Raw genomic sequence first — 25921 nt, 5'->3', positions numbered from 1 at the left:
CTTTTTGGGGGATTCCCTGCTTTGGACAGGTATTTAACAGGTGTCTGCGTGAGATTTTGGCGCACATGATCCTTTTCTGCTGCGACTCCGCTGACTTCCATTCGAAATTAGGGGCGTGCCGTCGGGAGATCAGACTGATTCGGACTGAGCGTGGGATTAAAATTTCAAATTGTGTTGCAAGCCCAAGCACTTACATGCACCACTAAAAAAAAGGTGAACTCTGTGCATGATCTTAGTGAATCGCCGCACAGTGCATTCCGGTCGGAAAATGCAATTTCGGTGAGCTCCAGCGGCCAGGTAAGTAAATGTGCCCCAATGTGTGACCGCAGCCTCATATGTCGTCATTTCCCTGGGGTGTGACTACAGTGCTTAAAAATGCAGGCCACAGCCTCAAATCCTAAATTTACAGTAGTGTCCACTCCTGCATATAACCCTCTCTCATGTGGCTTGAACGTATCACAAGTAAAAAGACAGGATCATACATAATGTTTAAAAAAGACCGTCCAATTGTCTCAATTATACACCAAAGAAAAAAAAAACTATGATACATGTCCCCCATTGTATAGGTGTAATATTCCGAGAAATGTCAGTGCCATCTAACCATCGAGGTGTGTTACAGCATAATACCTCTGTACTCTGTATTGTTCCACATCGATGATCTCTTCATCAAACTCCAAAGCTTTCAAGGGCCAAGAACTTCATAGCCACTTAAACCTGAAAGTGGTTCATCTTAGAAATTGCCTCAAGGAGGAAGTTCCTGAATTCAGCCGTCTTCCTGAATGAGATGTTGTGCATTTGTAATAACAGCAACAAATTGCAGAGTGAGCCTAATATTGTGAAGTTTTACTACTCTCCTACTTTCTTTGTATTTAGGAATAAGCTTGTGGTCCCTACATTATTTATTTTAGCATAAAACAGACCTGTGTTTATCCAAAATGTTACCAATTTATGTTACCAAATGTTATCCAAAAGTAAATCACTGTAATAAGCCATTATTAGATTGCTAGCTGTACGGTCAATATGGATCCCAAAGGAGACATTTTGCAAAGAAAAAATCCAAAGGTGTTGCTATAGGACAGTGGTGGCGAACCTATGGCACGGGTGCCAGAGGTGGCACTCAGAGCCATTTCTGTGGGCACTCAGGTTATCACCTCAGGACAGAGTTCACCAGACAGGAACAAATCCACCAAATCTTTCTGCAGTCCCAGGCAACTTTAGAGATGCTGTTCTCAGCACTATTTTTAAGCGACACTTCATTGTCTGTTTGAAACTGCGGGAAAAGTGAGAAGGTGTGGACATGGCTGCAGTATCTTTTTGAGGTCCCCCTGCTGGACTCTTCATTCTTTCTCTACAGAGAGACCCGGGAGAGAAGCTACAATGATAGTCTGAATTTGCCCTCCTTCTTTCACTGTATTGGTGTCCTCACAGGGCCGATACGATTGAAAGATGTGGACGAACAGGTACCAATACGTTACTGCTTAAAATGCCATGTTGGCCCTTCATCGTAAATAAGTTGATTTTGGTTGTAGCTTGGGTACTCGGTCTCTAAAAGGTTCGCCACCACTGCTATAGGAGATATGTTTTTAAAGGGAACCTGAGCGACAGAACTTGAGATACAGAGAAAGACATAGTTGGTGATGTGAGCTGCGGGTGAAGATCTTTATCTGTCTCTGTACCTCACAGAACCACAATCGGGTCTTGATTCATCTCAAAAATCTGAATCTTCTCTGCTAATTTTCACATGATGTTGGAATAGATTTTTATATGGGTAAAAAATTTTACAGATTTAACATTAAAGAGGGAATCGTAGAAAGGATATTTCATACTCTACCTGAGGGTCTAGTAGTTTATTGGGGTCAAATCCAGCGACAGTTTCTCTTTAAAGCGGTTTTCCCACAAACTAAAGTTAGGCCCTATCCACAGGATAGGGCCTAACTTGCTGATCAGTGGGAGTCTCAGTGCTGAGACCCCCACAGATCACGAGAACGGGGGTCCAATGGGGTCCCAGGTACCTCCGTTGGACTCCTTGTCACTCCGTCAGACTAATGGAGCAGAGGGCCGTGCATGACCTTTCGCCTCCATTAATCTCTATAGTGCTGATGGATAGGGCCTAATCTTAGTTGGTGGGAAAACCCATTTAAGTTTTTGGGATCTGTAACAGGTCCCACAGCAGAAATGTGCTACTTTTTTAGGATTTTTGATAATTCAGATTGTTCCATTTATGTAGCCATGTACAAATGTCTTCTTAAGGAAGTTGTATTTTTAATTCCCCCATCTTAAAGTATGGTAGTACCATCATGAGTTTTACTGCTTGTGGAAATATAATAAACTTGTTTACTTTTTAAACTAATATCATTACGTATGTTGAATACGCCAAGGCCAAAGAAGGTGATTAATTTAAGTTGCTGCAAGAATAAACTATTACACTAAACATAAAGGGGGGCATTATTCATGCCATCAGTTTCTGGTATAAATATATAAAAAAGTCACGATTCCTGGGGTGCAAGGAAATTGTCACTTTTACAGATTTCCACCCCTTATGCCACCCTTTTGAAAAATGGGCAGGAAGGAGCAGGGACAACCTGGCCCAGCCTGATTTACTATTGTCTGCTTTAGAGTACTGAAGCAGGTTATAGCTGAAAACTATGCATGGCTGGGCAAAACTGAAAGTATTAAGATACTGGTACCTTTTAGTAAATCCAAGCTGCTTTACATGATTTTTTTGTATAAAAATCCATAGCTCAGATCTAGCTGCACCTTGCCAGCTGAGATACGGATAAAATTATAAAAACACAGTGCAGCACACTTCCATACCACAGGAGCTAACTCCACAGTCCGAGACCGATCCAACAAGTCCCACTTTAAACAATAAAAAAGGAGTATAAAAAACCCTGACCGGAGCTCCCAATGATTCCAATACGGCTGTTGTTCAAAATTCCTTCAAAGATCTTCAATTATATTCTACCGATGAGGAAAGTTTGGCAACAAGATGTAGGTCACTATTCAGAACGTCCTTAAGGTGCAGTTGAGTGAGTGAGTTTAAGGAGAAAACTGCACCTTAAGGACGTTCTGAATAGTGACCTACATCTTGTTGCCAAACTTTCCTCATCGGTAGAATATAATTGAAGATCTTTGAAGGAATTTTGAACAACAGCCGTATTGGAATCATTGGGAGCTCCGGTCAGGGTTTTTTATACTCCTTTTTTATTGAGATACGGACACATGGTGAGTGTGTCCTTTTCAGTCGAGTCACTATGACAGTGATGGCAAACCTTTTCGAGACCGAGTGCCCAAAAGACAACAAAAACCCACATATTTATTGCAAAGTGCCAACACAGCAATTTAAGCAGTAACTCTCTGTTCTACCACAAATTCAATAGAAGAAGACCATCATCAATAAACTGCCCCTGCCCATACCTTCTCACTCTCTCTACAGTCCGAAGAAGCCGAGCATGTGTTGCTTTGAAATAACACTTTGAGAGAGGCAGCTACATTGCCTGTGCCTGCAGGTGAATTCTTTAAGTCATGTCTGGTGAACACAGTAATGGGGAAATGTGGCCTGGGTGCCCACAAAGAGGGCCCTGAGTGCCACCTCTGGCACCCGTGCCATAGGTTCGCCAACACTGCACTATGAGATTCAGCCAATGTCTCCTCAGCTCCATCATTTTCTCCTTCCTCAGGAATTCTCTTCATCCAAGACAACCAGTGTCTCCCTCTGCTCCCTCATTTCCCCCTCCCAGATTGAGTCATTGGTTGATTCAGCAGAAGAGAATTCCCGAGGAAGGGGAAAATGATGGAGCTGAGGAGACATTGACTGAATCTCACAGTATTCCCATATTCCCCTCTCTCAGGAATTCTCTTCAGCCAAGACAACCAGTGTCTCCCTCTGCTCCCTCATTTCGCCCTCCCTGAGGGAGTCATTGGTTGATTCGGCTGAAGAGAATTCCTGAGGAAGGGAAAAACGATGGAGCTGAGGAGACATTGGCTGAATCTCACAGTATTCCCATATTCCCCTCTCTCAGGAATTCTCTTCAGCCAAGACAACCAGTGCCTCCCTCTGCTCCCTCATTTCGCCCTCCCTGAGGGAGTCATTGGTTGATTCGGCTGAAGAGAATTCCTGAGGAAGGGAAAAACGATGGAGCTGAGGAGACATTGGCTGAATCTCACAGTATTCCCATATTTACCTCTCTCAGGAATTTTTTTCAGCCAAGACAACCAGTGTCTCTCTCTGCTCCCTCATTTCCCCCTCCCTGAGGGAGTCATTGGTTGATTCAGCTGAAGAGAATTCCTGAGAGAGGGGAATATGAAAGTAGAGGGAGAAGTTGGCTTAGGAACAAAGTGACTTGGCCAAACAGGACACATTCATCTCTGTGAGTCTGATGGCAAGGTGTAGCTGGATGTGAGCTTTGGTTTTTATATTCCTTGGGCCACAATATAAAGCCAGTCATAAGCTTTGAGCCTGGAGCATGATGCATCAATCTTATAAAATTCCCGCCTGTGTGTTTTCAATCTGTTACCATGGAAAACAAGATTCTGCATAGGAGTTGTGGAAACAAAAGTATAAGAAAGCAAAGTTGCAATTTTTTAATTTAAGATTTATTGAGACAGCTTGAAAGATTTTGGCTGTGAAGGTATACTTAGCCTTTAAGTCCGTGTGGAGTAATTGCTTTTTCGTCTTTCGGAAAGATATCTCAAGGTCTTAAGAGAAGTCAACTCTCAAGTTTATAAATTGCTGCTCTCAATGAATGATAGATTTTGAAGTATCATATTAAAATTGACTCCATTAAAGGATGTGGCAGGAAACCAGTGCTGTGAAAATGTTCTTGAATGGAAGCCAATAAACGTTAATAAATTATCTTTCTGGCACCAAGTGTATTGGTATCTCTGCTGCGTCTTTACAACTTTCCCTGAAATAACATGGCCCCCTCAGGGCTTGACCTGCAGTATGTATCCACAGCCATGTGCTTTATATTTTCTAAGAATTGAGAATGTTTTATCAGTAAACAAAAGTAAATTTATCACTGTTATACTATGTTATTCTTAGTTCATGTAATATTAAATAATACCTCCTTTATGCTTTCTCTGTATCTTTGGAAAAGAGCAACATAGCAAAACATAAAAGCTCTCTTACATACCAGAAACTCGAGAACCGGCCTCTTATAGTCCATCACTGTAGAGGATTGAGTCTGTCTTAGACCTTGGGTTTTTCCTCGAAGCATGGGCTATGTCTATAGATGTCAGAATTTCTCTGTACCAAAATTGACAACTAGGCATCTTTATCAAGGGACTATGTCTCTACACAATGAAGGTGTCCTGTCATTGTTGCTGGTATCAAACTGTGGAAGTGTGGTGTGTACCCCCTCTGACAGGATTTGTTCTTCCTTTAGCTTCCTTTTCCCTATTGTTTACCAAAAAAAGGCTTTTAAAATTATGCAAATGAGTCTGAGATGCTCCAGCCTCCATAGCTGTTAACCCCTTAGCGCTCTGCGCCGTAGCTGTACTGCGCTGAGTCCCGCGAATAGCGCTCAGCGCAGTACAGCTACTGCGCAGAGACGATGCCGGTTCAGCGCTGTATAGCAGCCGAACCGGCATCGTTAGCCGCGGGATTTCAACGGTAATCTACCGTTGACATCCCCGGCTAACACCCGCGGTCGGAGTGGGCTCCGATCGCGGGTGTTTAACCCGTTAAATGCCGCGGTCAACGCGACCGCGGCATTTAACATGCCTTCTGGGGGTCTTTACATCACAATCGGCCCCCCCCGCACCGTTTTCGGGGGGGCCGATTGCTGTTTTGGCACCTCTGGGGTCCGATCGGGACCCCAGAGAAGCCTGGAGGGTTTACCTTTAAGAGGGCGTCTGTGACGTCATCTTAAAGGCAAAGTGTCAGCCTATGCATCTGCATAGGCTGGCACTGATAATACCCTGCAATACATTAGTATTGCAGAGTATTATCAAGAACAAGCAATCAGATGATTGCTTGTTCATATCCCATGGTGGATCATGTAAAAAAATGTAAAAAAAAATGTTTTTCAATAAAAAATTACTTTATAAATCACTAAAAATGCCCATAAGCCCCAAAACATATAAAGAGACATATAACACTCAAAAAAGTCTAAATCATAACACAAACCCCACATATATAGTATCACCGCGTCCGTAACAATCCGTAGAATAAAACTAAATAACTATTGAACCCATATGATGAACGCCGTAAAAAAAAAACGTTAAAAACCCGCCAAAAATTATGATTTTTACCTATTATATCCCACTAAAAATGCAATAAAAAGTGATCAACAAAACATATGTACTCCAGAATGATATTGTTGCAAAGAACAACATGTCCCGCAAAAAACAAGCCATCAACCAGCTCTGTAGCCAAAAACGTAACAATGTTATGCCACTTGGAAGCCGGCGATGCAAAAATGATAGATTTTTCCCCACATTAGGGTTTTATTTGGCAAATTTAGTAAAACATAAGAAAAAATATTCATGTCTGGTATCCCCGTAATCGTATCGACCCATAGAATAAAGATAACAGGATTATTAGGCTATACGGTGAACACAAAAAAAAAAAAAGTAAAAAATCCAGTACAGAATTGATGCTTTTCTACTCATGACCTCAAAAAAAAGTTCCAAAATTTTCAACAATAGGTGATACCAACCCCAAAATGGTAACACTGGAAAAAGCATCTCGTCCCGCAAAAAAAATGCCGTCACATGGCCCAAATAACGGAAAAGCGAAAATGTTATAGCCTTCAAAAGGGGGCAACCAGAAAACTAAAATCCTGGCAGCTGCAGGGTGCTCCTTCCCTTCTGCGCCTTGCTGTGCCCCCATAACACAAGTAATGTCCACATGTGGGGGGTCGCTGCACTCAGGAGAAATTGTAGAACAAATTTTATGGTGAGTTTTCTCTTTTTATCTTTTGGAAATGTGTAAATTTTAGGGCTAGATGAACGTATAACCGACAAAATTTGACCATTCTAAATTTCACCGCCATTTTGATTCAATTACTATGAAGATCTCAAGGGGTTAACAATCTTTGTAAATGCTGTTTCTGATAGTTTGAGGGGTGCAGATTTGAAAATGGGTTGGTTATATAGGCGGTTTTGTTGCTAAATATGTAAAATTTGATTTCAAACAGTATTTATCCCCAAAATAGTCAATTCCGAAAATACGGAAAATCGCTATTCGATTTGTAGGCCGCGTGACGTCAAAATAAATTATCCAAACATTTCAAAAATTATGAAAATGTAAAGTAGACAAATGGGAAATGTTATTCTGCAAGTTATTTAGGTGTTAAATCTATCTGCCTGAAAACGCGGTGGTTTTGAATTTCGAAAATGGCAAATTTTTCTAAAAATTCATCATTTTTTTTCTTTTTTTTGTAAATAAACGCAAAACGTATCAGCCAAAATTTACCACTAAAATGAAGTACAACATGTGGGGAAAAAACAATATCAGAATCGCTTTGATAAGTAACAGTGTTCAAAAGTTATAACCATATAAAGAGACGCAGGTCAAATTTCAAAAAAAAGTTGCGAGCCTTAACCTGCAAACAGGCTGCGTCCTTAAGGGGTTAATGGAACCTGCAGGCACTCAGGCTCATTTGCATATTTTTTAAAGTAAAAAACAGGGTATAAGAAGCTAAAAGAAGAGCAGATCCTGCCTGGGAGGCACACACCAGTATGTCAGTGTTCTTGATTTACGATCCTTGATCCTGGTGGTAGATGTCCTTTAAGATCTCACTTAGGCTTTTCTGTAAACTTATTGTAGACTACAAGTTTTTACTAAATTGTACATGTATGTTAAAGTGACAGGACAGTTACAAATCCATTTTCTCACAGATGTAGACAGTCTCTATTTTTGTCTCCTTCATTTGGCCCAGACTACAATGACAGCATCTCCAAGACTGCCGCATCGGTCGCTGACAACTTTTTGCCCCATCAGCCATCCCTAAAAATCTATTATGATAAACCAGGAACATTAAACCTATAGATCCAAACACTGTGACTTTGATAAACTTCTTATATTTGTTATCAATGGTCATCAATCGATGGGGCTACCCTAGTCTCTCTATGATATAGTTTTACCAACTGTTACACAGTCTCACCCTTCTACATCAACATTTGTGCATTAAGCACTTCCTGACTAGGGAGCAGGGGGACGTTGAGACCAGAGTCTGTAAAATCAGATCACAAAAAGGCTAGGGTAGGCCCTAAGGCTCATTAGCATAATTTTAAACATTTATTTTAGAAGTAAGGTGGCTATGGATAACAAAATAAGAAGATTACCACAGTCACAGTGCCGGGATCTATGGGTAAGTGTCCTTGGTTTATCATGTTTGGTTTTGATGGTAAATTTCCTTTAATGCATACCACAGACCGGACACCACAAGACTGTAAATACAGACTGCAGACCAAACTCCCCAAGAACCTATGACCCCATAGACTGTTATAGTCCACAAACTCCAAAACATAAACAAACCCTACAAAATACCACTAAAGCACATATAGAACCTTGATCAGACAGCCTATATAAATATACTGTAGACCAAAGATGAGAATTTCTATATAAATATATAAATTCAGAAGTCACATACCAAAAACATGTTCTGGACCTGCCAACATATGGTAATATGACCTCATTTATGAGGGTCCTTCCACCGCAACAAGACCACCTGCACAAGTATGTGCCTTGAGGGGGATTTTTAAAATTTATTCACAATAATAAATCATTGCCTACTTTGGGAAGTTGCCAAATCATAAATCCGCAAACAATAGATCTATTGATTCTATCCAATCCTACTTTGACCACCGTACAATGTGTAACATATAAAGTTTAGACCCAAAATTGCTACTTTATTATTTGCATCTCAACTGCGTGAACATTTTTTTTATAAAACTCCTTGTGTGGCACAACATGTAAAAACTTTTCTTCTTGTTGGATTGACTTTTAGTAACTGGAGAATGATGTGTCTTAGACATTGTTCTTCAATTGTTTCAAGATTGCTCGTCTTTGTGCAGATATGAAATAAAGTTTGGTGTCCTCTAAAGACATAAGACTAAAAGATGTTGTAAAATATTGTCTGCACATGATTTGCTGTGGTTGACAACCCTTTATTAGTACGAATAGCAGCTTCTTCATATTGACTGACCTGGAAATGAAAGGAGTAGACCACCAATTCATTCCAGACGTCAGGACCACCAACACAGCAGTAACATGTTTGGCCTCTTTATGATCTTAGTCTCTAATAATATTATGCTTAGTTGTAGTAGCCATTTTCATTTTATTGATTTGTCATAAGAAATACAGTTTTTTGTGGATAGGGAAAAATGCTGACTTTTACGTTAACAGTCCTTGTATCCTATGTGTGGTCATGTTCCTTGGTTATTGTGGTGACGGCACCAATTTTTCCATGTTAAACAATCCAGCAGAACAGCAAATGTTCCCATAGGAAACCTGCCGTTACAGGGAGAAAAGGAACCAGTAGCTGTATTACTGTATCACTAGTTTATTATATTACTTCTAAGCTGCTTTTTGCTATTGCAATTTGCAACTTTTGCATAAACAAATATCTCTTTCTTGAATCATAGATTTGCTAAGAATTTATTGATTTTCAAGCACTAAATAGCTAAAATTTTCTCATTCACAAACTACACAAAAGCAAGGTTAGAGGTCACAACAGAGATAGAAAATTTGGCACAAAATTGAAACACAAAGGGATAGTCAAAAAACGTAGGCAAAGATCAGAAATTTAGCATAACAAGTGAAGCACAATATAAATCTAGTCAGGAAATATAACCAGCAAAGAATAAGCTGTGGGCAGGATATTTATAGATAGTGTGAAATCTTCTGCCGCAGATAACTGGCGCAGTTATCTGTCCATCACAGCTAGTTAACTAGTGCATGACAGAGCAGAGTTACAGAGGAACTGGGTGCGGCACAATTAGACTCAACACAACCAGCAACTTAAACTACAGTTCACACTAGGATTGACAAGTAAAAACAGAAATAAAAATTCATCGTCACCTAAGGCGCATTCTGCAGAAAGAATAAGACGTTGGCGTGGATGACTTTTGATGGTTTCTGTTATTGTCTGTTTGCACCCCGTCCTTAAATTGAATCTTACAAAACATTTGATAAAGCTTCAATAAAGCAACTCTTGAATAATTCATTTGTCTCTAACATGTTTCTCTGAAATAAGTTTTATGTTTTGCACCAAGAACTGGGTTAGGGCTGATATTCAGGACATGTCTTATTCATTTCCTTGAACCAGATCCAAAATCCAGATTTGTTTTTGAACAAAAAAAAAAATCACCATTTATTCAAATATAACCATGTCTTTATCTTTTGGAACATCATCATTGTCACGGGTGTCCCAGTTACCCACGTTTCGGGTCTCCGGTACTCCCGTGTCTTGCTTTGATCCCCACCACCTCCGGGGCCCTCATCATCCCCCCTACTGCCTTTCTTCTCCACGCTCCGGCCCAGGAATCAGCAGCATGGCGCGCGCGACCCTGCTCAAAGATTTAAAGGGTCAGCACACTGCTAATTGGTGCTGGGCATTTCCAGGAATTTTATAAAATCCGGCAACTTCCTGCATTCCCTGCTGGATTTTTGTGCCTCACAGCCTTAGAAAAAGCACCCCAGCCATATTCCTGCATTCATGTGTCTTCCCGTGTATCCGGTGTTCCTGCTCCTGTGTGTTCCTGCTCCTTAGTCCTGCATGCCTGTGTTCCCGTGCTCCTGTGTGTTCCAATCCGTTCCTGTCTTCCCGTTCCCATCTGCCTGGACCTCCCGTTGTTGACTACAGATTGGACTTGACGTGCATCTCTGCCGCCTGCCCTGACCCCGTGCCTGGACCTGACCATGAGAGTGTCTTCCACCAAGGTACCTCGACCTTGGATGCCACCGCGGGCTAGTCGCACCTGTGGAACGACCTAGTGGTATCCCGCCGCAGCAAGACCATCCCGCTTTGCGGCGGGCTCTTGTGCCACTTAGACTCCGGTCCCAGGTGTCGGCTAGTACCACCTCCCTTGGTGGTCCAGAGGATCCGCTCATCCCGAATCCTGACAATCATAACTCTCCAAACCTTGAATTTCTTGGGACTCTATTGCCTTTAAAATAATTGGCCCAAATTTCTTATGTCTACTGATGACTCTTCCCCCAAATGACTCCCTCTTATAGCAGCTTTTAGCCATTGCATCTGTCAGCTCACTCTTCCTTCTCCTTGCTGTCTTCAGCTGACAGGCTGGAGGGGTCCACAGATGCCACAAACATATTCACAATTACGCTTACAGTCCAGAGTGGGAGTTGTATATGAAACTTACAGTTCCAACTGTAAATTTTACCATGGACATTGTTACATTTAGTGTTGGTCATGCATGTATATTCAATTTTTATGAGGTAAACAGAGTTAAAAGTGTTAAAAGTCCTACAGCATGGTGTGTTAAAAGTCCTACAGCAACCATTTGTTTCATATATTTCATTTAACCGCCATCTACAAACCTACCATATTGTATCCACCGAAGGTTTTTCCAAGGTTTAATCCAATATGGTGACTTTCAAGATGGCGGCCACCTGGGCATAGCCTAAGTGATATTTGCTGGTATTTTAGATATGTCATTTTCCCTTTGGCTTTGGAAATGAATGGGAGTCCATTCCCCCATTTTTCATCACCCTGAATACAAAAGAGAACCCATTATACATGCTGGGAGACAGTCTGGAAATTACCATATCTTTATTTTTATGTTTTAACTATGGAAGAAAAAAAATCACATATAAAATATCATTAAACTAACCGCAGGTTAGTTTAATGGTATTTTATATGTGATTTGTTTTGAATGTCATGTTTTCTGTATATAGGGCAGGTTACAGGTCAAGTGCTGCGAAGATTGATGTATTTTATTGGAAACAAATTATGCAGAAAACATTATAAAATATGTAAGTGTGAGCTCAGAGACCCCCAGAGTCCATGTATTCATGAGCTAGGAGCTTTGGCTGTTTACTTGCTTGTGATTGACAGCCTTTCTGTATCCGAGCCAATATATGGATGTAATCAGCGGTTAGCGCTGATGCCGTGGGGTGGTGGGGTCCTAGGTGTATATTCAGCTAAGAAAAACATCTATATAACTTTTAATTGTCTCTCTCAGTTTTTACTGAGGACTATGGTTCTTACGACATACAGATAAGTTTGTGTCTGTCTGAGACCTTTCCCATGGTGCATTGCATGAAAATGAATCTCAGTACAAAATGTTGTCTTTTTAATGAGAAACGGACCTCCCACACCAGACTGGTTTGAATTAGCTCATTATCTTCCCATAAAGCATTGCCTAAAAATGAGTCTCTTTACCCACTGGGGCACATTTACTTACCCAGTCACCGGAGTTCAATTCACTAAGATCGTGCACCCGATATCCTGCATGTGTCGCTTCCCCACTCAGGTCCCCCGGAGTTCACCATCTTTTTAGTGGTGCATGTAAGTGCTTGGGCTTGCGGCACAATTTGAAAGTCTGAATCAGTCGGACAAATTCCTTCCCCAACTTTATCTAAGGCATTTCATCCTACCATCCAGTTATCATACTCTGCACCGATGAGGGGAAACCATCCAGTGCTGTCTACAGAGGAGGGGCTATGGCTTTCTATGGATGGTATGGATGAGCTCATTTGCATACTTATCCATTTGCATACATACCCATGGAGCATTGCCTTAAAGGGTTTGTCCATGAAATAAAATTCTCATATTTCCAACCCCATTTCAAGGTGGGGGCTCCTGCAGGGAGTAGAGAACAGTTCAGCTCCACAGCGTCAGACCCTAAAGTCAGAAGATTTATGGTCAGATCCAGGGGCAACTGAAATTGTGTACACCAGGACTGATAGAGACAGGTTGGACTGATATCTGTGTAATGCTGTAGTTTTGTTAATAACAGTGAATTAGAGAATGTGTTATTTTGTTATCCTGAGTGTATTTAAGAAACTTGTCTTTGTGGGAATATCCCTTTAAGATAAATCTCCATGCCACACTGTGTCTCTTCAATATGTAACGGTACCCTTCCCCAATCTTCATCTAATGTGTTTCATCCTACCATCCAGTTATCATACTCTGCACTGATGAGGGAAAAAAATCTAGTGCTGTCTACAGAGAAGGGCCTGTGGACATCTATTGATAATTTGAAGAGCTGATTTGCATAATTATCCCATGGATCATTGCCTGATGCTTAGTTTCCATACTCTGCAATAAGAGACAGTAGGCTTACCCTTCACCAACCTTCATCATATCATGCGGTTATCCTAATCTGCACTGATGAGGAAAAAACACTCTGAAACTGTGTTGTCTACAAATAGGTAGCTATGGTTTGGCTGGTATAAGCTTATTTTAATAAATGGAGCATTACCTGTAAAAATCTGCAGCAATAAAAAAATCCTTAAAAAAAAAATAAAACCTGAATACTGTTACTAGGTATTTAAGTTAATTTTCCTGACCACTGTGAAAACACAAGAATGTGAAGGTTGGTACCTGATCATACAGGGTGGCCATGATAACATTTACTCAGGCAGTAAGAAGGATTGTTTTTAATTATAATAAGAGGTAAATTTTGTGCATTTGGTATAATCTCTCCGTTTTCAGGGACAGGTTGTTCTGACCTTTTAGTTTCATTTTATGCTTCTATATCCCTGAGCTTTTCAATGTGTCACATGATGCACAATCTCGCTAAACTGAATCTATGTATGATAAACACTGATCACTGTATCTACTTGCTTTGCCTTCATTGTTTGCTTCAATGATATTAAGACTCGAAATTAGCAACAAACCAACAACATGTGTATTGCTGGGGTTTAGGGTCCCAAACATTACTAAGGGGGGAGGCAGAGCTTCAGTGACTTGAGTCTACACCACCAGCACATGTGTATTACACATAGAGAAGCTGAGGTCACTACAGTATGCATCACTGCATGTGCCCATCAAGTGCCGTGTGCCCATCAATGGACTGTTTTCAGCACTATCAACTTCAACACGATCCGACGGATTCGGACAAACTGCGGGATTTAACTTCAAAATTGTGTCGCAAGCCAATCACTTTCGGGAACTCCGAGGGACCAGGTAAGTAAATGTGCCCCACTGTATGTTGCTTTGATTACAGGGGAATTGCTGCCATACGGGGAGAACAGATTTTTCCTGTAGTACTATTTGAACCAAATGACAGAGTCCCTGACCAATGTGAAGGTCAATCGCAAGGACAGATGGATGGCAAAAATCTAAAATTATGGAGTTTTTGACAACGGAATTGGATTCCAGTCCATCGGATGATGGCTCGAAAAGGACAGAAAGGAGAGATATGTGTTCCAGAACAAATATTTCACACCACCACCCCTAACACCAACACTGTCCCTTTAGGAAACCAACCCGAGGGGCAGAAAGAGGACAGAGAGGCAATGGTTGGGCTGGAAGAGAAAACAAGTCTTATGGCGACAGCTGATTCAGGTGATTCTATACATGATACTGTTACTATATGTGACACAAACATTATTAAGTACACAAACATTAAGGACACAGGGTTTTTCCCTTAAATTTTTCATTTTTACAAAAATGTGGGGGCTTATTTTCTGTGTAACAAATTTTCATTCTTAGTGACCTTATTTATTATTTCATGCTGTGTACTGGGAAGCTGGAAAAAAAATCCAAATGTCGTAAAATTGGCAAAAAAATTGCATTTACGTTACTTTCTTGTGGGCTACGTTTTTTACGACTTTCACTGTGCACTCCAAATAATATGTCTACGGTACTTTATTCTTTGGTTAAGTACGATCCGGGGGATACCAAACTGACATAGGTTTCATTGTCTTTTAATACATTTTCAAAAATTAAAACAATGGGGCAGATTTACTTATCCGGTCCCGTCACGATCCCACAATGCGTTGTCCAACGAGGATTCAGGTCCAGTGTCCGAGTTCCTGCATCTGTCGCTTCTGCACCGAGGTCCGCCGGAGTTCACCTGCTTCTTCCTGGTACATGTGAGTGCTTGGCCTTGCGACGAGCTACGTGAATCGCGCCACAATGCAGGATCATCAGACAGTCCGAATCGAGGATAGCGCCCATGACGGGTAAGTAAATGTGCCCCATTATTTACAAACACATATAGTATATACATACAGTGTGTACTTATCCATACATTCATATGCATGTACGTTATATACATATCATATACAGACAGAGTACGGTATATACATATCATATACAGACAGAGTACGGTATATACATATCATATACAAACAGAGTACGGTATATACATATTATATACACACATTCTGTATAGTACATATACATCATAAACACTGATTTTTTATTTTGATCAAGTAACAAACACTGGTTAAAAAATGATCCTGCCCCAGAGGGGACACAAGACAATGTTGCATGCCAGACAACAGATCATAGTGAAAAAACTGTAACTACTACATCTGGGTATTTAATAAAGACACCAATGGCCATATCTGTTGGTGTGGTGTTAATGGGAAGCATGAACCGATTACAAATGCATCCAAAACAGTAGTCATTAAAAGTAGATGAAATGTAGCTTACCCATATTGAGATGATCATTGCCTGGAATGACAACAGCCCCGACGCTCGTTTCGGCTGGTTTGCAGCCTTCGTCTGGGGCCGTGCGATCCAAGTAGCACGCGTTGGGTTCTAATCAGATTGTTTTACATTGTTTTAATAGTCTGTAGTCAGAATGTGACTGTGTCAGTGTCCCTCTTCAAGGCAAATGCATTATTCGACTGACAGTATAACTGATAATTCCGATGACAAATCTTTGAAAGGAAATCTACCATCAAAATCCATCATGATAAACTGGGGACACTTACTTATAGATCCAGGCACCGTGACTGGGGTAACCTTCTTATATTTGTTACCCATGACCTCCTTCCTTATAAAAACAACGTTTACAATTATGTTAATGAACCAGGAGTTCATTAGCATAATTTTAAAAGTTGGTTTTAGAAGGAAAGAGGTCACGAATAAAATAACTTCAGTCCTGGTGCCTGTATCTATGAGTAAGTGCCCCTGGTTTATTATGCTGGATTTTTGTTGGTGGATTCCCTTTAATCTGGAATATCTCCCAAATTTCAATCTGCACACTTCCTTTTTACCCGTTTCCTTTGTAATATCCAATCTCCACTTTAACTTTTTTTTACCGGGTGAAGTTAAGGAGGAATCTTTTACTATTCCATCTTTCCTTGTGACATCCATTTCAGTGGGAAATTAGTTGTGATATTATTAATCACGTGTTTATTTGGAGGGGTGATATCTGGTTCTCTTTACAAAAAGTCAGCCCTGGATCATTTACAGAAAGCAGGCTTCAGTTCCTAAAATAAGAGCAGTATGGAGAGTGTCCCCTCTCCGTTCCTCAGACATCCTGCTGCTCCAGATGTTTACTTTACGCTGACAATGTTCTTGATCCAGTCCAGTCTTGTCTTATAAAGCTGCAAAAATGTTCTTCCTCGATGTTAGAAGATCTCACGGAGAGATGTCAAATCTGGCTGTTATATAGTTTACCTCTGCTACTACATTCTTTAAAGAAAACCGTAGGCCTTTGGTTTATCTTTTCTCACGTCTAAAACCGTAGTTAAAATCTCCGATTAGATTTTGGACTACATTTTAGTTTCTTGATGGGATTCTTATGCACAGACACATTACAGCCTGTATAAGAGAATACAGAGTCCCAGACACCCTCCATTGGGCATGTAAGGATCGGCATTCCTGTCTAGAAACATGAGCCCCTATGTTATAAATTGACCCCCAACTATTTATAGGGGAATTCTGGGCAAAAATTAATTAATTAATTAATACATAAATAAAAATATAAAAATTCCTCGCTACAGTTGTGTCCATTCTTTAACTTTCCCCTTGGTTGTAAAATTCCAGATACTATAACTCAGGCCGGAAGAGGATTTAATTAATAATATAGCAAGGAATAAGTTTCATTAGGTAATGAAAATCTTTACCAAATTCAAACATTATTGAAAAACATTTTTGACTAATCAAAACGATCTGATGTTAACGCCTATGGAGCCTGGAACCCCTGAGGCACATCTGCATACAGTCCTTCATCCTGGTGGTAGATGCCCTTTACCTCAGTAGGGTTTAAATAGGACCTTTCACCACTTAAGGCAGTTCCTCCGACGTCCACCAGGTGGCGCTGCTGCGCTGAAGTTCCCTGGAACGCACTGGAATACACGGAGCCGGGCTGAGTGAAGGTAAGTGCAAGCTCCGCGACAGATTTGTTTTTTTTTAAATGCTGCGTTTTTTCCGAATCCGTCGGGTTTTTGTTCGGCCACGCCCCCCCCCCCCGATTTCCGTTGCGTGCATGCCAGCGCCGATGCGCCACAATCCGATCGCGTGCAACAAAATCCTGGAGCAATTCAGGGGAAATCGGCGCAAATCGGAAATATTCGGGTAACACGTCGGGAAAAAGCGAATCGGGCCCTTAGTAAATGACCCCCATTAACTTTCTAGCCCCCACAGTTGTGAAGATATCAGTCCCAGCATCTGACCGTTGCAATCTGTGTTCTGTCAAAGAGGAGGAGCTGGAGGCATTTGTTATGCTAATCTTCTCTCATACTGTCCAATCAGTGGCAGACAGTGTGTGATCTCTTTATGCTCATCTAGATGCTGTGTTCTTACATTGTGTTAACATTCTGCTAATATTCTGTTAAGATTGTGTTTAGACTGTGTTTACAAAAAAATCAATGTTAGAAACTGCAGTGTGTCCGGGATGCAAACGCAATGAAAACTTTAGAGCAGTGTAAATGCAATGGTATAGTAAACACACATGCAATGTAAACGCAATGTAAATGTAAACTCAAACACAATGTAAAAGTTTCGGTAAATAGCACCATTCAGGTGAATAAAACTGATGGACTATATGGACAGTAGCTCCCAAACTTTTTCCTTTTTGCCTGCAGTGAACCTTTAAATCTTAACCAAGTTTAATTGTTAATCCCATCCACCCTATCAAAACCAACATGAATTTTAACATTGTATCCCCAGTTGCTCCGAAAAATTAAAAAGCTTTGTGTTGGTCCAGAGCTTGGAGTATCCAAACATGACCCCTCATAAACATGACCCTTTGTACATCAGTTCCAGCTCTCAATACTCATGTACACAAGAACCATTTCAGGACCTTTGAAGGTCCTGCAAAGGTCCTGAAACTGGAGATTGAAAGTAGGCAAAAGGGACTCATTCCATTCCCTAAGAAGCTGATTGTAGTACCAAATGTAGGAAGTGATTTCAGACTTGTAGGGGCAATACTATTCATATTGCAGTCCTAATCCACCTCTGACTGTCACAAACTAGTCTGCCCCCGCAGGTAAGTGTTGCACAAGGTGAGAACACTGTGTTCTAAAAGCCATTATATAAGAAATAAAATAGCTTTATAACAATGAAACAATGAAACAAAGGTATGAAGCAATGCGCCTCATGCCTCAGCCTTGAAACTTATGTTTTATTATAAAATCCTTCAATACTTTAGAGCATATTACTAAGTGCATTATGCATTGGCAATGACCTTCCTATAAAGAAATGTCTTTAGAAATGGGATTTCTCTATGTTACCCATTTACTAGCAGACCACATATTGCCAAAAAAAGCTGCACTTGCTCCTGCTCTATGTATTCTGATAAGATATTTATGTAACGCGTTGAGGGCATTGGAAAATGTTACTGGTGGTTTAGTTGCCTATAATTTATATCGGTAATATCCAACTGCAATGAGAATTGGCTCTTTATGCAATGACCTCTTGAAGACAGAGATGGGATTTAAAAGAAATCTTCCATCAAACATGATAAACCCCGGGATAATTACTCATAGATCCAGGACTCTTTCCTTAAAGTTATTGTAATGAGCCATGCGCTGCAGCTTCAGAGGCCGTAAGACTGTGCAAGAGAACTCCACCCCCTCCCCCTCACACTGTGCTTAAACTTCCTCTGCTGCAGTGAGCTTACAGCAGGCAGAGGGAGAGGAGACAGTGTAACAGCCTGTGAAGCTGTAGCATGGATGGGCTCCGATAACACCCCCAGGAGCCTTTCAGGTTTATTATCTTTATATTAAAAGTTAATCTTAGAAGGAAGGAGGCCATGGATAACAAATGTAAGATCATCACCCCTGCATGCAGCATTAAGGAAGGAAATGGTCAGATTAGCAGTCTATGACTATAAAGGTGTTGGATGTCTACAGTATTTTAGACTTTTAGACTTCCATTGACAGCAATCAGAAAAGTCACTGTAAAGCTGAAGCAAAAAGAACATTGATTATCATGTTTTTTTGGATGCACTTTAAAATAGTCCATAACTTAACTTTCCATCCGTGGAATATGTTGAGCCCAGAAAGTCTAAGTGCCTCAATGTCTACTTCACAGGGCTGCTCTATGACAATGAATGGAATTGTCCATTAACACAATGCAGTTTCCCTGTGCAGTGTGCAGGGGGCGCCAGATTCAGGATTTCTGGCACACTTCTTCATGAATCTGGTGCCCACTGCACTGCTCCAATAGAGTGCACCACTTCTTTTTTGGTGCCCTTTTTAACATGAGGTGTGTCAGAGTTTGCTTGATAAATTTGGCATACGGACCGGAACGCCCCCTGATTTGTGTCACATGATGCCTAGTACACCTGCACCACAGAAGGGTCGTGTGCGACACAAATGTGGCGTGGACACTTGTTAAATACCTGTGCAAGCAGTTTGCACCTCAAAGACGTGCAAAGTCAGACAGAAAACTGGCGCAGAGGCTTTAGGATTGAGCCAGTCGACCAATCAGCTATTTGTCTCAGATGTGACCTCCAGATAAAAACCCCCCGGGATCTACTGTTATCACTTACAAAGGCTAAGACCATCCACATGTATGACAGACCTATCTCCTACTTGACAACTATTCAATACCGCAGCACAGAAGTTTTCCTATTCAGTTCCCATTTTATCTGATATGCCCATTTCCGGCGTGACAATCCCCCAATTTAAGGGTTTGACAAGTCTCTTTTTTTTGACATGGTCACTTAATGATGCTCAATTTTTTGGATGTGACTGACACATAAAGTGTGTGACAGGTTCCATTACAAAGAGCTCAGCAGCATGCTCAGGAGATTTGCTGACTGTGACAAACCCCACTCTCAAGTGAAGTCACCGGGTGCATTTATGCTACTGAGCCTCAAAATTAGCACACAAAGCCCCGCCCACCTACGCGAGATGGAGCCTTTACTCTAAATCTTACTCTCTTAGCCCTGTTGCTCACACAAATCACTGCACCCTATCTTTCTCCCAATAAAGGGAACTTGTCACCACATTTGCACATATACAGCCAGTGACAGGTTCCTATAGAGCTCTTTGAACTGACTGACACACTTCTTTTAACTAAAAATTGTTTCGCTTACATCCACATAAATCACTTCTCATCTTATATTACCTGGCATCAGAGGCGGTGTGTCCTGCGTTAGTGTCTTAACAATAGCAAACTGTACCCATGCATGTATCTGACCACATGAAGTCACAGCAGCCTGCATGGACTTCTATTCCTCTCCATCCTCCATGGAGGCTGCTGTGATCTCATGTAATCACATACATGGTGTACAGTTTGCTATTTTAGAAGGCTAAAGTACCTGTGACGATGTCAATGATCACAAGTCATTAATGTAACACAAGGCACCGTGTAAAATAATTGACACAATATTTCCCATCTGTACATAGAGCTTTATATGTCTGTAGTTGAATATTAGCGTATGGTCCCTAAGTACAAGGGGGCAGAGCAGGGATTTGAAGAGACAAAGAGCTGTCAGTCAGAATAATGGGACGTGGTTCACTTGCATCCTAAGAGAGAGAAGAGTCGCAGACACCAGACATGAGTCATAAAAGCTAATTTTCATATGAGAAAAATATCTGTAATTAAGGTACAAGGCCCCACTTGCAGTTAATTTAGGTGATTTGGGGAGGACTTGTAATCCTTTATCAGCAGACATTGTTAGTCCGGGTGGTCATCTGGTGAGACGTCCTCTTTAATATTTTTAATGAGAAGGCAAATAGACACCTGTCCACACAAGTCTCTCAACAATTTAGAAACCCCATTTAAAAATGTACGCAATTATCTAAACGATTACTAAAAATGGATTTTGGTAGCACTATTTTCATTAGAAACTTAGGTTCTCTAAGGCTACAAGCAGAGATCTAAGATCTAAGAATTTAATATATGAAAGTACAGTGCACACATAAAATATACAATTGTCAAATAAATAATGGTTAAAAGGAATATACATGCGATACATATACAAACAGATATAAAAATAAAAGGGAATTGAAAATGAATCAGAAGAATTATCTGTCTGGGAGCTTTCAACCAGTCTGTTCAATGAATGGCTCCCCCAAAGACTGACAGAGAATAGATTTTGGTATGTGTTTTTAAAAAAACCTCTACCTAATCCACCCCCCCTATCCACCTCCACAGATATCTTGTCTCTGTCCCAATTCTAAATATTATTAAAAGACTGGAGGGGGCTTTGTTTAAAAAATCATGGCCATATTTCATACTTTTACCACACGTACTCTTCTGTGACACTTGGTGGAACTGGTCACTCCAGTAAAGTTGGCAAGTATGATATTGATAAGAATGTATTGAGAGGATATACTTTTATATAAATAAAATTAAAATCCTCCTATTTTCCAAAAAAAAATTTGAAACCCTAAGACTATAACCAAGAGGAGACATGAAGGGAATGGAGTCTCATGAAATGATATTGTTTTAACGCTAGCACTATTGCTACACTACATAATGGAACCCTGAAACTGAAGCTACGTTTGACAATCAAGAATGGAAATTCTAATGCAACCCTTGGAGTCCACTAGGATTCTGTCATAGTTTCAGTAATTTTGATAAAAACCACTGACTGTGCTATTCTTGTGATATACAAACCAGAAAATCCATTGAAGACAACTTATTATTGTAGATGTGAATAGAACCTTAATAATATGAATACATTCACAATAGAATCTACTCCATAGTTATCCAGTCTTCGGCATTAATGAAGCTTTATCCTCGACGTGAAGCTTCTACACTCGATGTCTTGGGTATAGACATTTCCTATGATGTATTTTGTGGGGACAAATGTAGCCAATGCTCCTGGGATATCGGAGATTTGTAATATTATTATATTATTATTATGAGGCAGCGCTCATTTCATTACCCATTATCCACTCACACATCATTCATGTGTTGGGTTAGTTGTTACATTAATATCCTTTCTTTGCTAAGTAGAACTCGCCTGCCCTCGAAGCAATTTTTCAACATGGTTTTAACAAGGTGCTGGGAACATTCCTGACAGATTCTGTTCCAGGCTGGTATCGCAGTATCATGTTATAGCTGCAGATTTGTCAGCTATACATTCACATCCAGAAGAATAGCTGCTTCATGAGATTACTGAACTTTCTCAGGTAGGTACTGGTAGTTAATATGTTCCTATAAAATATATCCAATGCTACATTCTATGTTACCACAGACAAAATGTAGTAGATACAATGACGTATTATGAACGTGACTTTCACAAAGTATAAAACAGATAACACCCAGAACTTCCTGTTAGATGCTGGTCAGAAACTATAAGTACAGGAGCAATGCGGGAACCAGAGCACCTCCATATTGATATGGTACTTGTGTACGATTTGAGACACATCACTCTATAAACTAGTAAGTTTACCCTACAGATACACATAAACATTTTTGCTCACTGTTAAAGTAGCTATTTGGGTATTCAGTGGTAAAATATAAAACACTACTATACAAAGATTTAAAGGGGTATTCTCATCTAAGCACTGACATTCAGTTTCATTAATCTGCCATTTATATACATTTCCTCAATTAGATGTTATAATTTTTTTTTTACCTGTGTGAAGATAATTTCTCATAAATGTTGTCATTTGGTCACTTAGAAACAAGACTGTGTTCTTGGATACGGCCACCTCTGCTGCAGGGATTGCACAAAGAAACAAAAGGTTTTTGGATATGAAATGTCCAGAAGTTACTACTTATACTACAGCAGTCCTGTGGTAATAATCACTAAATACAGGGGGTCAGGCAGGGCTCAATAGCACATGTCTAGCCACCGCTGCCATAATGTGAGGTGGTCGTATCTGAGGAAGCCATCTCGTTTCTAAGGGACAACATGGCTACATTTATGAGAAATTATCTTCACACAGGGACATTTCTTTAATAACATCCAATCGAAGAAATGTTTACACATGGCAAGTTAATTAAATTAAATGTGGATACCCCTTTAAGGTAGTGTAGCAGCAAAGTCAGCAATAGCCAACATTGCTATAAAATCAAAGATTGCTTAAAGGAAATATCACATCAAATCCATCATGATAAAGCAGGGACACTTACTCATAGATTGAGGCACCGTGACTGTGGTGATCCAACTATACAACAACCATGCTCCACACTGTGCTCCTAAATATAACTCATATCTTGCAACTGACCACACTGTGCTCTTGGAATTTATAAAAAAAAAACACAGAACCCCATGCCTGATGCATAAAAAAGACACATGACATCAATGTATCCTCAATAAATTATATGCCACTGAATTAATAATTAACATTATCATACAAAGAAGAAGTGGTGGCACTCGCTATAGTGGTAGTGCCAGTTTGATTTCTCCTCTTTTCTGTAAAATAATTAATATTCAATTAATTACAGAATTCATTATAAACAGCGCCACCCATGAACTAATTGTTTTATGTGCAGCATCCCCCATTTGTGAATAATATAATATACACAGCTACTTATCTAATTATATTACATATTGTGCCTTCCATAATGAATTCTATCACATAAAGTGTAGGCCTCCTGTAAGAATTGCATAAAGTGTGGAATAAGTTTCATATAGTGGCCCTTGTAATAATGCTATTTTTATATTGCCCCCCCCCCCCTTTCCAATCAATTGGCAGAATTTATATTGTGGCAGATAATAAGATGACTTTCCTGCCCCCCAGGTCCTACATCTTTGCCACTGGTGGCCTCCCGTGGACTGAATAGTGCAGGCGGTGTAATGATGGCACCACCTGCCTCCTGTACATGAAATACAGGATGAGCCAGACTTGAGAAGGACACCTGGATCAAATGGCATCCCTCCAGAGGGAGTAATGTGAGTAACAGAGATAAGAGATAAGTTTGAAACAATATACTTGAAATAACATGAAATTTCAATATTTACATATTTCAATAATTCCTATTTGGACCTGGTATACAGCATCACCATACATTGTATAAACCCCCTCTTATTCCATGCAATAAATCCCAGAAATCTCCTGTTCTAGTGGATTTATCATTTCTATAGGTCAACCATCGCCTACGCATTAGGTTATAGCTGAAGCTGAGAGCAATCACAGGGACTGTCTATTTAAGAACTTCCCCCTAACATATTACGGAAAATTCTTCTTACTTATTTATATGACACTAGGACAAGTCCAGCAACAATGTTTTTAAAAAATCTCTGTTTTCGTTTTATTGCAGCCATATATCACAAGTAGGTGACATGTTGGTGTATGGTGTGTTCCTGTATGATTGATTGGAGCACTGGAAACCTGGAATGGTTTTATTATATGTAACAAATGTCAGGGCTGCAGCACAAATGCATTTCTGTGCGGGATACATCTGCCTTTGTTTATTTATTTCCCTTTTTTTTCAGTTTTTCCATTACTTCCTTTGCATTCTATAATAAACACAAAGTATAGAGCATTGCTACGGGTAACGGAAATATTTTATTACACTTTTTATAGTCAAAACCCCAAATGCCATGAAAGATTTAGACAGATTTTAGGATTTCAATACTTTTAAAAGTTTTCTTTCTCAAAAACATACTATTATTAATAGTTACATTATTTTTAAATGGAATGTGTCAACAGAAAATACAGGAGATATTATATAGCTAGCCAGTCTCTTGCCCCTTAGTATATAGCTATCCAGCATCCTAGTATATAGCCAGCCAGCCCCCTGCCCCCCTGTGCCTAGTATATAGCCAGCCCCCAGTAGTATATAGCCAGCCAGCACCCAGTAGTATATAGCCAGCCAGCCCCCAATGGTATATAGCCAGCCATTTCCCAGTAGTATATAGCCAGCCAACCCCCAGTAGTATATAGCCATATTTTTCTATAAAAAATTGAACAATCTACAGAAACATAGGGGGTATTTAGCAGGACTTCTACACCACTAAAGTGGCGTAAAAGGCCTGAAATAATCTCAACTTATTACCAGCACTTGCAGCTATTTTCCCCTCCCCGCCACCTCCACTCCAGGGAGCACTCGCTGCAGCCAGCGATTTCTCAAAAAGGAGAAGGTGTTGGCTGCGCTTATTTTTACGTCTGGTAGGACCTGGCATAGAAAAAAAAACATACAAAGCTGGCCGCCAGATACATCAAGAGTCAGGTCTATAATATGCCGGTGCACAAGCTTAAAAGTGTGTATTTGTTAAAAGTTCAACATATTTAGGCCCAGTTCACACCTGTGCACCGGAAAGTTTCCCTTCAGCTTCCGTTCCCCTTTGATTTCAATGGCCTAAGCCAACGAATATTGCATCATTTATTGTAATTTGTGATTCACCTTTGAACTTTTTGATGAAGCTTCCAGTAGTGATACTAACACCACGAATATATTACTCACATAAATACTCCTTATAAACTATAAGAAATTCTAAAATAAATAACTAAATAATAATCATGTCTAAATTCAATACTAACTTGGATGCTATGATCCTTCTCCTCAGTTCCAAGAAACAGAAACTTGCCTGGAGAAGTAATTCCACCGACCAATTACATCTTTATGAAATACAGTCGCGTTACCGGACACATGTGACGAGCAGATGTCATCTACAAAGACAATGTCAAGCC

The 25921-nt window shown here is 40.2% G+C and overlaps 1 long non-coding RNA gene across 2 annotated transcripts; it reads left to right on the top strand.

The window, feature by feature from the left end:
- The first annotated feature begins 212 nt into the window (after nucleotides 1-212).
- LOC140069870 (uncharacterized) lies at nucleotides 213-25921 on the top strand. Of its 2 annotated transcripts, none has more exons than XR_011848876.1 (3): nucleotides 213-297; nucleotides 24029-24180; nucleotides 25798-25921. It is a non-coding gene; the product is annotated as an uncharacterized lncRNA (long non-coding RNA). The 2 variants fall into 2 exon arrangements; XR_011848872.1 differs by lacking the exon at nucleotides 213-297 and adding an exon at nucleotides 22372-22468.

This window comes from Engystomops pustulosus, chromosome 1, assembly GCF_040894005.1.
Source record: "Engystomops pustulosus chromosome 1, aEngPut4.maternal, whole genome shotgun sequence".
Classification (NCBI taxonomy): domain Eukaryota; kingdom Metazoa; phylum Chordata; class Amphibia; order Anura; family Leptodactylidae; genus Engystomops; species Engystomops pustulosus.
The sequence above is the reverse complement of the archived record's forward strand: the minus strand, read 5'-3'. Positions and strand labels throughout refer to the sequence as shown.